Below are 15,500 nucleotides of genomic sequence, written 5' to 3'. Positions count from 1 at the left end.
ACACACGATCAACCCTTCTTGGCGCAGTCTGTACCATGTTTGTCGGCACATTCGTGGAAATCCACTGCATTTTTTTTTCGTCGTATTTTTTAAAGAGCATTTCTTACTAATGCTCGAACAGTCTATAGCACGCAAGTGTTAGTTTGGGACTGAGTAATTTCCCGTCCCTTATCCAGAGGACTACATTTCAAAATATAAAACAATTCAAGAAATTTACCTTCTTGCCAAATTTCACCAAAAGCGGTTCAGTTGTTTAGCCATGAAAAGGCGACAAAGAGGCAGACAGAATTACTTACACATTTGTAATAGTTATTAGTACAGTTCTAATGCGATTTATAGCCATAAAGTGGATTATTTTTGACTGGTATTGTTACTACTTGGCTTGGCACCGACTTCAAACATATCAGTTGGTAACGCATAGTCTTCAAAAAGGATAATATTTTATTTCATCCTTTTTGAAGTCGGTTTGCTTTTTTTCGCTATGTGTGTAACTTACTTCCTATGCATCTCGCTCGTACTAACCTTAGTGTGAGCGAGATGCGTAAAAAGTTACATTTAGATGCATAAGACGTTAGCGAATATGTCAATGTCAAACTCGTGGTAAGGCTACAGTTGCGGTACATCAAATTGGTGGTTTTCGGAAGCAAATGCTCGAGTTACTTTAGAAAACCCCGAAATCACTTAACACGTGCCTTTAAAAATTGAGGAGTTCCCTCAATTCCTCATGGATTCCATCATCAGACCAGAACCAAAAATAATACGGAAACACCTTGGAGGTAACTTCTTCCAAACAAAAAAAGAATTACTCAAATCGGATCACAGGTGCCGGAGTAATCGCTGAACATACTTACATTTAAAGAAATCATCATCATTATCATCAAAATAATCATCATCATCAGGTCTACTTCATCAAATTGATGGTTTTCGGGAGAAAATGCTCGAGTTGCTTAAGAAAACGCCCAAAACACCATGCATGTGCCTTTAAAAATTGAGGAGTTCCCTCAATTCCTCATGGATCCCATCATCAGATCAGAACCAAATTAAAATGGGACCAACTCGGAGGTAGCTCCTTTCAAACAAAAAAGAATTACTCAAATCGGACTACGGATGTCGGAGTAATCGGTGAACGTACATAGAAAAAAAAAAATTGCCACAACCGAATACAGAACCTCCTCCTTCTATGAAATTGAAGTCGGTTAAAAATAGACGTTTTAAGAAAACGTCGTTTTTTCGTAATTGTTAATCATAAATAAAATTTTTAGTTTACAATAAGCAAGCTATATAATATAAAAAAACGGCCAAGAGCATGTCGGGCCATGCTCAGTGTAGGGTTCCGTAGTTACCCGTCCGTCAAAATAAACTATTTGCAAAAACTCAAAAACTGATAGACCGATTAGGTTCACTATATTTTTCCTTGAAAGTCTTTGGTAAGTTTTACTGTAACGATTTTTTTTAATTTTTTTTGGACTCATGGTTCAAATGTTAGGGGAACTAAAGTGGAAAACACAACTTTTTTAATTTAAATCTTAAAACTATTAAGGTGATCAAAAAATGGTCCTTTAAGACCCTCATTCGTTTTAAAAGACCTATCCAACGACACCCCACTATAGGGTTAAACGAAAAAAAAATTCATCCCCACTTTAATGTAGGGCAGCCACCATAAAAAAATATTTTTTCTAGTTTATATTTTACTACTTTGTCAGCGTCACTGATTTATATATTCGTGCCAATTTTAATAATAGAAAGTAGAAAAAATATTGGGTGGGGATGAAATTTTTTTTCGCTTCCACCCTATATAGTGTGGGGTGTCGTTGGATAGGTCTTTTAAAACAAATAAGGGTCTTCAAGAACAATTTTTTGATCAACTTAATATTTTCGTAAATAATCGATCTGAAAGAAAAAAAGTTGTGTTTTCCCCTTCAGTTCCCCTAACGTTTGAACCATGGGTTACCAGATCTAAATTTGGGATTTCCTGTTAAAATTCCTGATTTGCGAATTTTCCCTGACGCTCATATATTGATGGGGGGGGGAGGGGGGCGTTAACCGTAAGCGATAAAGTTAATGTTATGAAATTATGACGTATAAATAACACTTGCACTGCGTGGGCTATCAAAACCGCTGCAGCCTTTTCTTGGTCTTTTTTAGGTCCATAATAAAAAAAAGTCTGTTAATTCAGTAAAATGTATGTTTATCTGGACACCACAAGGTATACCTGGACCAATTTTCAAAACTACACGAATTATTTCCGCAGATTTTTCTAATTTGCTTAGGCTACGAAGGCTTATACCTGAAGGATTATTCTGAAATCTTGTAGAATCCATCGTTCTCTAACCATTTAGCTAAGTGTTTTATTTCAAGTCTTATTTTGATTTTTTATGTGTCATTTTAAGCTTACTTTTGTGAAATAAAGAAAAGATGTGTTGTTTTGAAAAGATGTGTCCCGCCAAGTTTGTCTCCGGTCTCATATTAGGCTAAATCTTCTCGGGTCAGAGGTGTAGGGTTGGAGCCGGTGTAACTTTATTTGACGTTATTGTAACTTTATATGCCTACCTACTTGAATAAAGATTTGAACGTTTTATGTGATCTTTCTATTTTAAAATCCGTTTACATCCAAATAGTGATTAGTTGTTTTTATCGTTTAGTCCTAAAATATGGTAGGCACTAGTATGGTTAACGAGTCCGAAAGTTTATTTCATGCACTGGTAGCATACTAATTAAGCTGTGAAGTCAATACATCGAGGTACTACGCCCATGCGCCCACCGCCATTAGGACCATCTCTGCGACATATATATCGTTGTCTGAGTACCCACAACACAAGCCTTTTTGAGCTTACCGTGGGACTTAGTCAATTTGTGTAAGGATGTCCCTATAATATTTATTTATTTATTTTTATTTTTAATATTAAATAAAATCAGACAGTTCGTAAACACAAACGAAATTATATAAACTGTGGCGATTGTCATATATCTACAATAGTTCAGATGATACCGTCAAAGTCAACTATGTATCACGAGTTCACCACAATGTGAAACAAAAGTTTAATAAGTGTCAATGGGGCACAAAAGTTCACTTAGGCTACTTTCATTTCACCACAAAATATGTATGTTGGAAAATATGAAATGGAACCAGCTCACCCGAGTTCATGCAGTATGTACCACCTTTACTTTACTGAGAATTTATGGCTTCTTTCCCACAATATCAGCAATAACGACACACGCAAGCGAACAAACTCAAACATAACCAAAATGGCGGCAAGCGGCACACAGTGCAAATGTTCAACCGATCACTAAATTTTCACAAATAATTACAGTTAGATATTAGTCATATACACTTAAACTATGTTATTTACAGGAATAGAATATGTTAGTATTATTTAGTGTCCTTTTTCGTAAACCTTACAATTAATAAAGCGTCTCTGAGCGCCGCCACAAGCAAGGCTTTGAAATGCTTTTATTTTAACCACACCGAGCACAACATTTATCTTTGAATGTTTATTACACCAATTTCACTGACACTGACTTCTGAATACTAATAACTTACACAGAACACTGAGCTCCGATGGAATTCTTCATAAAATGCATAATCAAATTTCAGCGACGCTATCGATCCGACTGCGTAAATCCAAGATGGCGAATACCACTGGTTTTCTTGTAAGGTGCCTAAGAATCTCAGCCGTTATCAGGTCAAACCCTGGTGCCTTCCCTTTGCCCAGATTGCTTATCACCCTGTAGAGTTCTCTGGGTGTAACTGGATTCAATATAGTGATAAGTATTGTTGATGTATTTGGCATAAAGACTTGGCTAAGATGCTGTGCAAGCAATTCTGCTTTTTCTTCGGGCTTCTTAGCCGAGGTTCCATTATGTGATCTTAGAGGGGGCACCGTTTGTTTTGGTCGTTTGAACTGCTTAGTTATTTTCCATAAGGAATAATTGTAATTTTTTGTGGATGACAAAGAACTTAATTTATGGTGAAATGTTTGGTTTTCATAATCTTTTATCATTGCTTTTAGTTCTCTGGCAGCTCTGTTAAATGCAGTTATATCTGCTTGTTTTGCTATCTTCTTCTTAGTTGTCTTTTCTCTTTAACCTTGTTTCTTATTTCCACTATTTCCAGGGATATACTTTTTGTGGATTTTCTAGTATTAATGCATGGAGTTGAGAGCCAGGCAGCTTCCTATATCTTGTTTGTTATATAGAAGGTTGCCTCATCAATATCTTCCTCAGTCTTTAGCTTGACCCTCAAGTTTATATGGTTTTCTAGGTGTTCTGTGAAAGCAGTCCAGTTTGTTCGATGATTACATAATGTTAATGGGTGTTCTCTTTGTATTACATTTGCACTAAATGTCCATATGACGGGTGAGTGATCGGAGGAACTATCAAAACAACTCCCAATATCAAAGTAAGTATCAGATAAGCATTTGATGATGAAGAAGTCCAGTAGGTCAGGAGCTTTATTTGTATCAGTAGGCCAATATGTAGGTTCTTCGGTTGATAAGGTGATCAGTTTTTTTCAATTCACGACCCCGGTATGTTACCAGACGGGAGCCCCAATGTGTATGCTTACTGTTCCAGTCGCCTCCGCTGATGAACCTTTTGCCTAGACTCTAGGCCCTAGAGTGATAAAATAGTTTTTAAACGTTTTTTTCCTTAATAAAAAATCTTGGAGGGCAATACACAGCACTTATATTTATTTCTCCAATTCTATCCTGCTCAGTTATAGTGGTACTTTGGAGATAGTTTTCTTTATATTCTGTTCCTTAATAGAAATTAAAGAAATGGCTTTTACTATGCGACTTTAATTAATAAGTAATTATAGAAAACAATTGACACTTAGGCGCAATCGAACAGAGTATAAAGTAGGAAGGTGACATATACGTCTATGAGTAGAGCAATGTGTGCTAGGTGCAGTTTGCTCCTAGTTTTCGTGCAGGCGCTTGAGTGGTTTGTGTTTACTTTTATCATCCTCTCCTGAACACAAACCCATTAAATCAGTGAACATTTTGTGTTTAGGTCCTTGTAGTCCTTTAGTTAGGAGATCAGCAATCATCTCCTGCGTTGGTAAGTACTGCACGGATATTTGTCCGGTGGATATCCACTCTCGAAGAAAATGGTAGCGGACATCAATATGTTTGCTCCTCGGGTGATACATGTCGTTACCTGAAAGACTAATGGCACTTTGGTTATCACAGTATAAAACCGTAGGAATACCTGCCCAAGTAGCATGGAAGTGTCGGCAACATCAATATAGCAGCCAATTAAGAACTTAGAGTGATTTAAGGGACGTATAAGAGTGTCAGAAAAGATTTAAGCTGTATAAAAGGTACTTTACAGACATTATACAGCTCAAGCTGTATAAAATCATTATAAAGGATTCTGCGGAAGCATGGGGTGCTTTATCAGAATATAAAAAATCTACTATAAAACTAAAAGTGTTGTGAGAGACTACAAGCTAATTCTATCGTAAAAGCTGTATACAGGCTGTATTGTAGTAACACTTGGCACTTTTAGCTGTACAAAAGTATCTGTCAACTCCGTTTTAAAACATTAAGTGTTGTGAAACACTACAAGCTAATTTTATCGTAAAAGCTGTATACAGGCTGTATTGTAGTATCACTTGGCACTTGTAGCTGTACAAATGTATCTGTCAACCCCGTTTTAAAGCTATTTCTTATGGCGTAATCTCACTCTCCTATAAGAATAGTAGTTGTATAACTTCTGTCTGTAAGGGTATTATACAACCAAATGAATAAATGGCAGCTATAGTACAGCTTTTTTCTGTATTACTGATAGAGTCGCTTTGCAGAATCTTTTGGCGTAATTTTACACTCGTATAAGTATAGTAGTGTAATGATTTCTGAAAATAAGTGTATTATAAAACTAAAGGAATATATGACAGTTACAGTACAGGTTTTTTATTTGTTATACGGATCTCTAAAGAGAATTATAACTTATGTACGGAGAACCGAAATACAGCCAAACGAATACAAATATTCTATTATAAAGCTGTTTTAATTACAAAAGCTGTAAAAGACACTCCATTTATTACACAGCACAGCTACTAAGATTATAATGCTCTCCAACTATCCTGTAGGCTGTTTAAAAATTGTCGCCATTTTACAATAAAAAAAAAACGTATTTGTAAATATAATTAAAGAAATACTTGCAAATATTTAGCAGACTAACGCCGTGTTATGATTACCAGCTAAAATAAATTGTTTAGCCTTAGAATTAATATTTATAAATATTTTTGATACTCTAACCTTAAAAACAAACAGTAACTTTACCGATTTTTGATATTTTCCTTATGGTTTCTCTTTGTTATTTTGCAGGCGCGTAAATATTTTGCCAGAAAAGATACACAGGTTCACAATAAATAATAATCCGCACTTACCAATAATGTAATATTCCATTCAAGTCCTGTATAATATTTACTTTTACTTTTACCATCCACTATAACACTTTATTGTCGCCATTACTATATTACGAATGGACAAGATTAAGACATTTTAGTTTCTTAAATGATTATTATTCTCTTGTAATTCTTTCTTATAACTCATTTAAAACTTATATTCTTATATCGCACTTATAAGAGATTATCTGTAGTGTTAAGGTTTCCTGTTACACCGAAATATAGCTGTAATGCAGCTATTATGCAGCTTATGTATTGCTTATACAGCTACTCTACAGCTCTAATAACGCCAAAGGCTGTATAATTTGGGCCCTTTTTTACTTATAAGGGCTGTATAAGCGCTTATACAGCCTTTATACAGCCTAACTGTACAGCTTATAGTATACAAATAAACTTTAATACAGCTTATATACAGCTTGCAATGCTACTTGGGTGAAAGATTAGGCCAAAACTCTTCTTGTAATTGTTTTAGCCAAATACATTCTTGTGTAGCGGATGCTAATGACATGTATTCGGATTCCAATGTCGAAAGGGCAATGGTCTGTTGTTTTCGTGAGTTCCAACTCAAAGCGGCTCCTTGGAAAATAAAAATATAGCCGGTGCACGACCGTCTATCTTCAGAGTCACCGGCCCAATCAGCATCGCTATATCCAACAATATTGGTGTGTTGATCACTTTTGTATGTAAGCTTTGTGTATATTGTGCCCTTTAGATATCTTAGCACTCTCTTAATAGCCATCCAATGCTCTTCTGTAGGTTGGTTATTAAATCTGCTCAGTGTATTTACTATATATGCTATATCAGGCCGTGTGCCTTGTGAAACGTACAATAAGCAGCCCACTGCTTCCTGGTATGGCTTATTTCTTATAATATCTTTTTAATTTTTAACCTTTTTTAATGTAACATTTGTTTCACATGGTGTCGACACCGGCTTGCAGTCCATCATTCCAAAGCGGGTTAATATTTTTTGTATGTAAGCCGACTGGTCAATGGAAATGTCACCGTTGTCTTCCTGTGTGATCCTGTAACCTATACAATGTTTTGCTTTGCCCAAATCTTTCATAAAGAACTTTTCTTTAAGTTTATTTTTAACTTCTAGGGCTGTGTTGTAGTTGTTAAGAAAATAAGCTCAAGCTGTATAAAATCATTATAAAGGATTCTGCGGAAGCATGGGGTGCTTTATCAGAATATAAAAAATCTACTATAAAACTAAAAGTGTTGTGAGAGACTACAAGCTAATTCTATCGTAAAAGCTGTATACAGGCTGTATTGTAGTAACACTTGGCACTTTTAGCTGTACAAAAGTATCTGTCAACTCCGTTTTAAAACATTAAGTGTTGTGAAACACTACAAGCTAATTTTATCGTAAAAGCTGTATACAGGCTGTATTGTAGTATCACTTGGCACTTGTAGCTGTACAAATGTATCTGTCAACCCCGTTTTAAAGCTATTTCTTATGGCGTAATCTCACTCTCCTATAAGAATAGTAGTTGTATAACTTCTGTCTGTAAGGGTATTATACAACCAAATGAATAAATGGCAGCTATAGTACAGCTTTTTTCTGTATTACTGATAGAGTCGCTTTGCAGAATCTTTTGGCGTAATTTTACACTCGTATAAGTATAGTAGTGTAATGATTTCTGAAAATAAGTGTATTATAAAACTAAAGGAATATATGACAGTTACAGTACAGGTTTTTTATTTGTTATACGGATCTCTAAAGAGAATTATAACTTATGTACGGAGAACCGAAATACAGCCAAACGAATACAAATATTCTATTATAAAGCTGTTTTAATTACAAAAGCTGTAAAAGACACTCCATTTATTACACAGCACAGCTACTAAGATTATAATGCTCTCCAACTATCCTGTAGGCTGTTTAAAAATTGTCGCCATTTTACAATAAAAAAAAAACGTATTTGTAAATATAATTAAAGAAATACTTGCAAATATTTAGCAGACTAACGCCGTGTTATGATTACCAGCTAAAATAAATTGTTTAGCCTTAGAATTAATATTTATAAATATTTTTGATACTCTAACCTTAAAAACAAACAGTAACTTTACCGATTTTTGATATTTTCCTTATGGTTTCTCTTTGTTATTTTGCAGGCGCGTAAATATTTTGCCAGAAAAGATACACAGGTTCACAATAAATAATAATCCGCACTTACCAATAATGTAATATTCCATTCAAGTCCTGTATAATATTTACTTTTACTTTTACCATCCACTATAACACTTTATTGTCGCCATTACTATATTACGAATGGACAAGATTAAGACATTTTAGTTTCTTAAATGATTATTATTCTCTTGTAATTCTTTCTTATAACTCATTTAAAACTTATATTCTTATATCGCACTTATAAGAGATTATCTGTAGTGTTAAGGTTTCCTGTTACACCGAAATATAGCTGTAATGCAGCTATTATGCAGCTTATGTATTGCTTATACAGCTACTCTACAGCTCTAATAACGCCAAAGGCTGTATAATTTGGGCCCTTTTTTACTTATAAGGGCTGTATAAGCGCTTATACAGCCTTTATACAGCCTAACTGTACAGCTTATAGTATACAAATAAACTTTAATACAGCTTATATACAGCTTGCAATGCTACTTGGGTGAAAGATTAGGCCAAAACTCTTCTTGTAATTGTTTTAGCCAAATACATTCTTGTGTAGCGGATGCTAATGACATGTATTCGGATTCCAATGTCGAAAGGGCAATGGTCTGTTGTTTTCGTGAGTTCCAACTCAAAGCGGCTCCTTGGAAAATAAAAATATAGCCGGTGCACGACCGTCTATCTTCAGAGTCACCGGCCCAATCAGCATCGCTATATCCAACAATATTGGTGTGTTGATCACTTTTGTATGTAAGCTTTGTGTATATTGTGCCCTTTAGATATCTTAGCACTCTCTTAATAGCCATCCAATGCTCTTCTGTAGGTTGGTTATTAAATCTGCTCAGTGTATTTACTATATATGCTATATCAGGCCGTGTGCCTTGTGAAACGTACAATAAGCAGCCCACTGCTTCCTGGTATGGCTTATTTCTTATAATATCTTTTTAATTTTTAACCTTTTTTAATGTAACATTTGTTTCACATGGTGTCGACACCGGCTTGCAGTCCATCATTCCAAAGCGGGTTAATATTTTTTGTATGTAAGCCGACTGGTCAATGGAAATGTCACCGTTGTCTTCCTGTGTGATCCTGTAACCTATACAATGTTTTGCTTTGCCCAAATCTTTCATAAAGAACTTTTCTTTAAGTTTATTTTTAACTTCTAGGGCTGTGTTGTAGTTGTTAAGAAAATACAGTAGGTCATCAACATAAACAGTTACAAATAATATGTCACTTTCATTTAATATTCTAAAATATATGCAGGGATCCAATTTTGATCTTTTCATACCTATCTCAAGTAAAGCAGCATTTAATTTAAGATTCCACTGCCTGCTTGCTTGTTTGAGACCATAAATGGATTTGTTTAATTTACATACTTTTTGTCCATTTTCAAAGTATGGCGGTTGTGACATATAAATTTCCTTATCTATGTCTCCTTGTAGAAACGCTGTTAATATTGCATCTGTAACATCTGTTTGATGGATTTGTAATTTGTATTTTGCTGCCAAACCAATCAAATATCTTATTGAAGTGTTCCGAACAACAGGGGCATATATTTCATTGTAGTCTATACCTCTTGCTTGCTTATAGCCTTTTATGACTAATCTTGCCTTGTATCGCGTCACATTTCCTTTTTCATCTGTCTTTGTTTTGAATACCCACTTGCACGGTATTACTTTTTTATTCTCGGGTAAGTCAACTAAAGTCCATGTATTGTTTTTAGGGTTCCGTACCCAAAGGGTAAAACGGGACCCCATTACTAAGACTCCGCTGTCCGTCCGTCCGTCCGTCCGTCCGTCTGTCTGTCACCAGGCTGTATCTCACGAACTGTGATAGCTAGACAGCTGAAATTTTCACAGATGATGTATTTCTGTTGCCGCTATAACAACAAATACTAAAAACAGAATAAAATAAAGATTTGAATGGGGCTCCCATACAACAAACGTGATTTTTGACCGAAGTTAAGCAACGTCGGGCGGGGTCAGTACTTGGATGGGTGACCGTTTTTTTTTGCCGTTTTTGCATTATGGTACGAAACCCTTCGTGCGCGAGTCGGACTCGCACTTGCCCGGTTTTTTTAGTAATGATTCATGTTCCTCATTCATGGCTTCTATCCACTTCTCAGCCTTGTCGCTAATGAAGCGCTTCATTAAGGAGCTACCCGGCCGAAATTGCTGTTTTTACATCGCTATAGGATACTTGAGTATTGTATAAACAATAAAGTTCTATACACAATATCTTAGCTTGGTTATTGATCTTTAATTACGTCTAAACTGATATTTCAAAAAAGATACTATATCATAAGAATGATTTTTTTCGTAAACCCTTTTCTCGAGCTAAAATCCCTATCTAATCCCTTATTATGCAACATTTAGACATGAAACTTTGACCAATAGTGAAAAATGATGTACACTTCAATTTTGTCCAACGATTTTTCAATTGAATAAATAGTTTTCGAGAAATCGAAACTATTCAACTTCGTGCATAACCACGGCGCCCGGGTCTCTGCGCGGGCGACGCGGGGCAGTCGCCTCACGGCCGTCGGACGAGGAACCTGTGCCACTTGACGCGACGCGCGCGCAATTATTCTCCGCTAGGATTGTTCGTACGATTTTGAGTGATAGGACACTATTTATTTAAGTGTAAAGTGAGTGGGTGAATTTTACGTGAGCGAAAGGACGCAATAATTTGTTTTAAAGATGCCGAAAGTGCAGAAATTAAAACGTTGTCAACAACAAAGGATGAATGAACTAAGAATCGTAGTGTATGTAATCACTTTCATTCTTTTTTATATCTGGTTTGTACATTTTGTTATTTCAATACAATAAAATATAGTAGTAAAATAATATAATAAACTCTAGAAAGAAGATCAGCCTATTTTCTACGTAACTACTACGAGTACTACAAGCACCTATGTGAGGTGTGCAATAAAGAGTATTGTATTGTAATTTTAAATGTTGTTACTTAATTAGCAATATCGGGACACCGAGCTTTGCTCGGAAAACATATAAAAACTCGAAAATGCGGGTGTTCCCAGAGATAAGACCTAGCTAGATCGATTTATCGCCCCCACAAACCCCATATAGCAAATTTTATTATATGTATTATATACATATATATAACATATAAATAAACAAGAATTGCTCGTTTAAGGTATTAGATTATTATTTAAGAATAAATAGAATTATTATTACTTCGTATTGAGTTCTCATGGAGAAATTGTTTTACAAATTTGTTGTTGTTGAGTTTGTTGAGATTAACAAATTTATAAATAAAATAATCATTTATTGTTTTTACAGAGATCAAAGAAAACGACAGGCTTTGCAACAACTCGATGAAAATATAATAATCAAATCAAATTGTCAGCCTCGAACGTGCAATATTACTCAGTAAGTAGACCAAGAGCCATGCTGCGTTTTTATCCAAGAATATAAATCATGTCATAATAATCGCTAACGGCTCGAGTCATCCCATTTTGTATCAAATTTCATATACGATAATGGTTACCACTGGTTCTATTAGTCCGGCGCATAGGATTTTCATACTGGGGATAGTAACTGCAGTGAGTATGCACTTTTGCCTTAGGCGATGCCGCTTGGTACGATTCTTCCGTAGGTTAAACAAAGCTGATTAAGGGTCGGTTGCACCAAACCGTTGTCACCGTTTAAGCGTTCGCTAAATTTTATTGTATGGGATATTTCATACATCTCTGCTGCGTGATGTTGATCAGTCCGTTAACTGTGGTTGGTGCAACTGGCTCTTAGTCCGGTAGCCACGGGATCGTGCCGTGACTGCAATGCAAAACTGTTAGTGTTTAAAAAATAGGCGACTGGGTCATGTAGACCCATTAGCGACTATAGAAGTGTCAATGAGTATAAAATATTATCTATCTGAGTAAATGTAAGTAGTAGGATATTGGGACTTTTGGCCCCCATTTTGGAACTCGTTTCGCTACGCTTCGCTTCGCTACACTCGTTCCAAAGGGTCCAAATCGTCCCAATATCCTAGCTACAACAGTGGGGCAGATTCCGAAGTGAAGTACTCGTAGAATGCCATTATCCTAGCTACAACCATGGAGTAGAATCCAATTGCATATTTAGGATGGTTCCTAATACATATCCATAATCGTCTACAGTTTTTGTGTTGTTGATGATCCGATGTGGGGTAGAATCCAAAGTTGATTTTGAATAATTATCCCGCAGCAGTGGAATAAAATCCAAATTGCATTACAACTCGTTAAAGTCATCGTTTAGGTTTCGCTTAAGTTGATTATTAAAAAAAAATTTTTTTTAAAGTGCAAAAGGCTTAACACAACGGGTACTAGCTAGCATTGTACCCACCAGATCTTGTTCTGATTCGAACAGGATCTCGTAACGCACCATCATTGCCCAGATTTGCAACGGGTAGAGATTTGCCGGGCTAGGTTTATTACGGTGTTTGTCACAATATCACATCGCAGAATTGGCCAGAAACTTTGATGTGAACGTGGATCGGTTACCCATACTATCAACCGCTATAGCATGGATAAACCGTTGTATAGTACAGTACCTGCCCTGCCCAAGGTAGGGTTATTAAAACCAAGCAGGATACTGTATACGCTAACGCTACCGCGTGTTTGTGTTTAACCGCCACCGCGTTGAAGTGTGTCGTGCATACATGCCCTGCCCAAGGTAGGGTTATTAAAACCAAGCATGATATGCACACGCCACCGCGTTACCAAACCAATATCGCAAGGTTGGCCAGACCTCACAACATTGAGATGGTAAGAGTCACCGTGAACTAGCGGTTGTAATAGCCACGGATTCTCCGAGAGCTATATCAATGTTATTTGTATTTATACAAACGATTCAAAAAACTTTAAAAGCGCGATGCAGACCCAAGCACCCTATTGGTCAATACCTATGACGTCCTATGATGTAAATGTGACGATTGAATTCAGTTTTGTTAGAGAACATATCAGTTTAAATCTTAGTCTAATCATATTAAAGTTTAAAGTATATTATTCATTTATAAAACTACGTAAACTTCGTTGCATGATGCTAAATAGTCAAATCATAAAATTTGGTTAATGCAAAATCAGTCTTACTTATTGAAAAATAAAGATACATTTTATTTTAGTCATAAGTTTCATAGGTATATGTGAATACACGGTGAAATACAGTACGGGTGAATTAACACTCGAAACCGTGTTCGTTAATCGTAAATAGTCGAAGCTTCCGTCCTTCTTTTACTTCAAGCTTGGCAAGCAATAAACAAGAGACAAAGCATGGGATACGATAGAGTCAAGCGTGTGTTGATATTTAATTAAACAGATCAAAGAACAAAATAAACAGACTGGTTACTGTTTCAACCTTTGTAGGGTAAACCTCAGAAATGTTTCTACACTTTTAAAGTACGATTTCCAATTAACTCTAATTACATTGACATTTGATTAAGCTATAATTTTAATGTCTGAAAACCTTTAGCAAAATATAATACTAATTTACCTAACTAGGAAAATTACCTCGATAAACATGATTTGTGAATAAAACTCGTACTGAATTAGTTCATTATTTTCCATATAGGAACAATAGTTTAAAAATATTTTCAACGTAACAATAACAATTAGTACCTACACATGACGCCTCTGTATCGTTACTCACGCTATAACGGATCACATTTCAATTCGAAGTATTCGAGCATTGTTTTATTTATTTTGTGTCAGCGTGTTTACCAATGCGACCCTGTACCACGATACAAGTTAAGAAATATTTATTACCCGACTGTCTAAATAGGTGCGTTATGTTTTGTGATAGTATTTTATTGTTTAACGAAACTTGAAATTTTCCCTATTACAATTTCAATAATGTATAAGTTTGAATAAATATGTAGGTATATAGAGCTCAGCAAAGAGTAAATAATAACTGATAGTTTAGGTTTAACATTCAAGGTTTTTAATAGATATGCCGTGAGAAACTGTTAATATTTCTTCATTATGTTCACTTGTAGGTTATAGTAATGTGTTTAATAGGGAATAGAGAGTCGTATCTCGAATACCAGCAATATTCAAATTAGTGATATTTAGTTATTAATTGTATTGTGATATGCCTATTATGTTAATTATTTCAATTTGACATTTTATATTTATTTAAATTTATGATTATGATGATGAATTTGCACGCTTTAATATACATGAACACGTTGTAACGTGTTGAAATACGAGTTCATGCAATCGACGGTTTCATTAGATAATTTGATACTTTGTCGGCGCTTTGTGCAAAACAAGAAATAAACATATTTTGAAGACTTAGTATGTGCAGTTATGTACACAATCTGTATTATTTTATACTTGGTAAATAATGCTTACATTTAGGTCTAAATTTGAATACACGAACATGGTTCTTTAGTCATATAATCTTATATTTAGGTAAAATATCTACTCATCAAATATTTCATTATAAAACGAACAAATATACTGTTTTTATGCATTTATTTCTTAAATATTCTGCATACCGTATCGAAGCTGTTCGTTGTTTGTTAAGTGAAGCCGCTGTGACCTTCGTTTAAAATGTAAGTAAGTACTTTGATAATTTATTTTTCTGAAATATGTTAAAAGTATTGTTGCATAATTTTGGTTTATTTCTGTTTTGAAGGTCCGACTCTGAATATTCCGCTCATGTACGTACGCCTTCGCCTGACCTTAAGAAAAAAACTACAAAGAATTTAAAGAAAAGAAAGGTGTCTCCGACATCCAGGTAACTAATGAATTCTATGAATGTAATGTAGTATTTAAAGTTACATTTAATATTTAAGTACGCTAATTTTTATTTTTATTTCATTAGGTCCGAATTTGATTTGATTAACCAACAACGGCGCACCCCATCACCATCGCCACCCACCAAAAAGAGAAGCACTTCGAGCAAAGTTCAAGCATCGAGCAGTAAAAGCAAGAAATCTGATTCTAGGTATGTATTCACTTAAATG

Source organism: Cydia splendana, unplaced genomic scaffold, assembly GCF_910591565.1.
Source record: "Cydia splendana unplaced genomic scaffold, ilCydSple1.2 scaffold_94_ctg1, whole genome shotgun sequence".
In the NCBI taxonomy this organism is placed as follows: Eukaryota; Metazoa; Arthropoda; class Insecta; order Lepidoptera; family Tortricidae; genus Cydia; species Cydia splendana.
The sequence above is the reverse complement of the archived record's forward strand: the minus strand, read 5'-3'. Positions refer to the sequence as shown.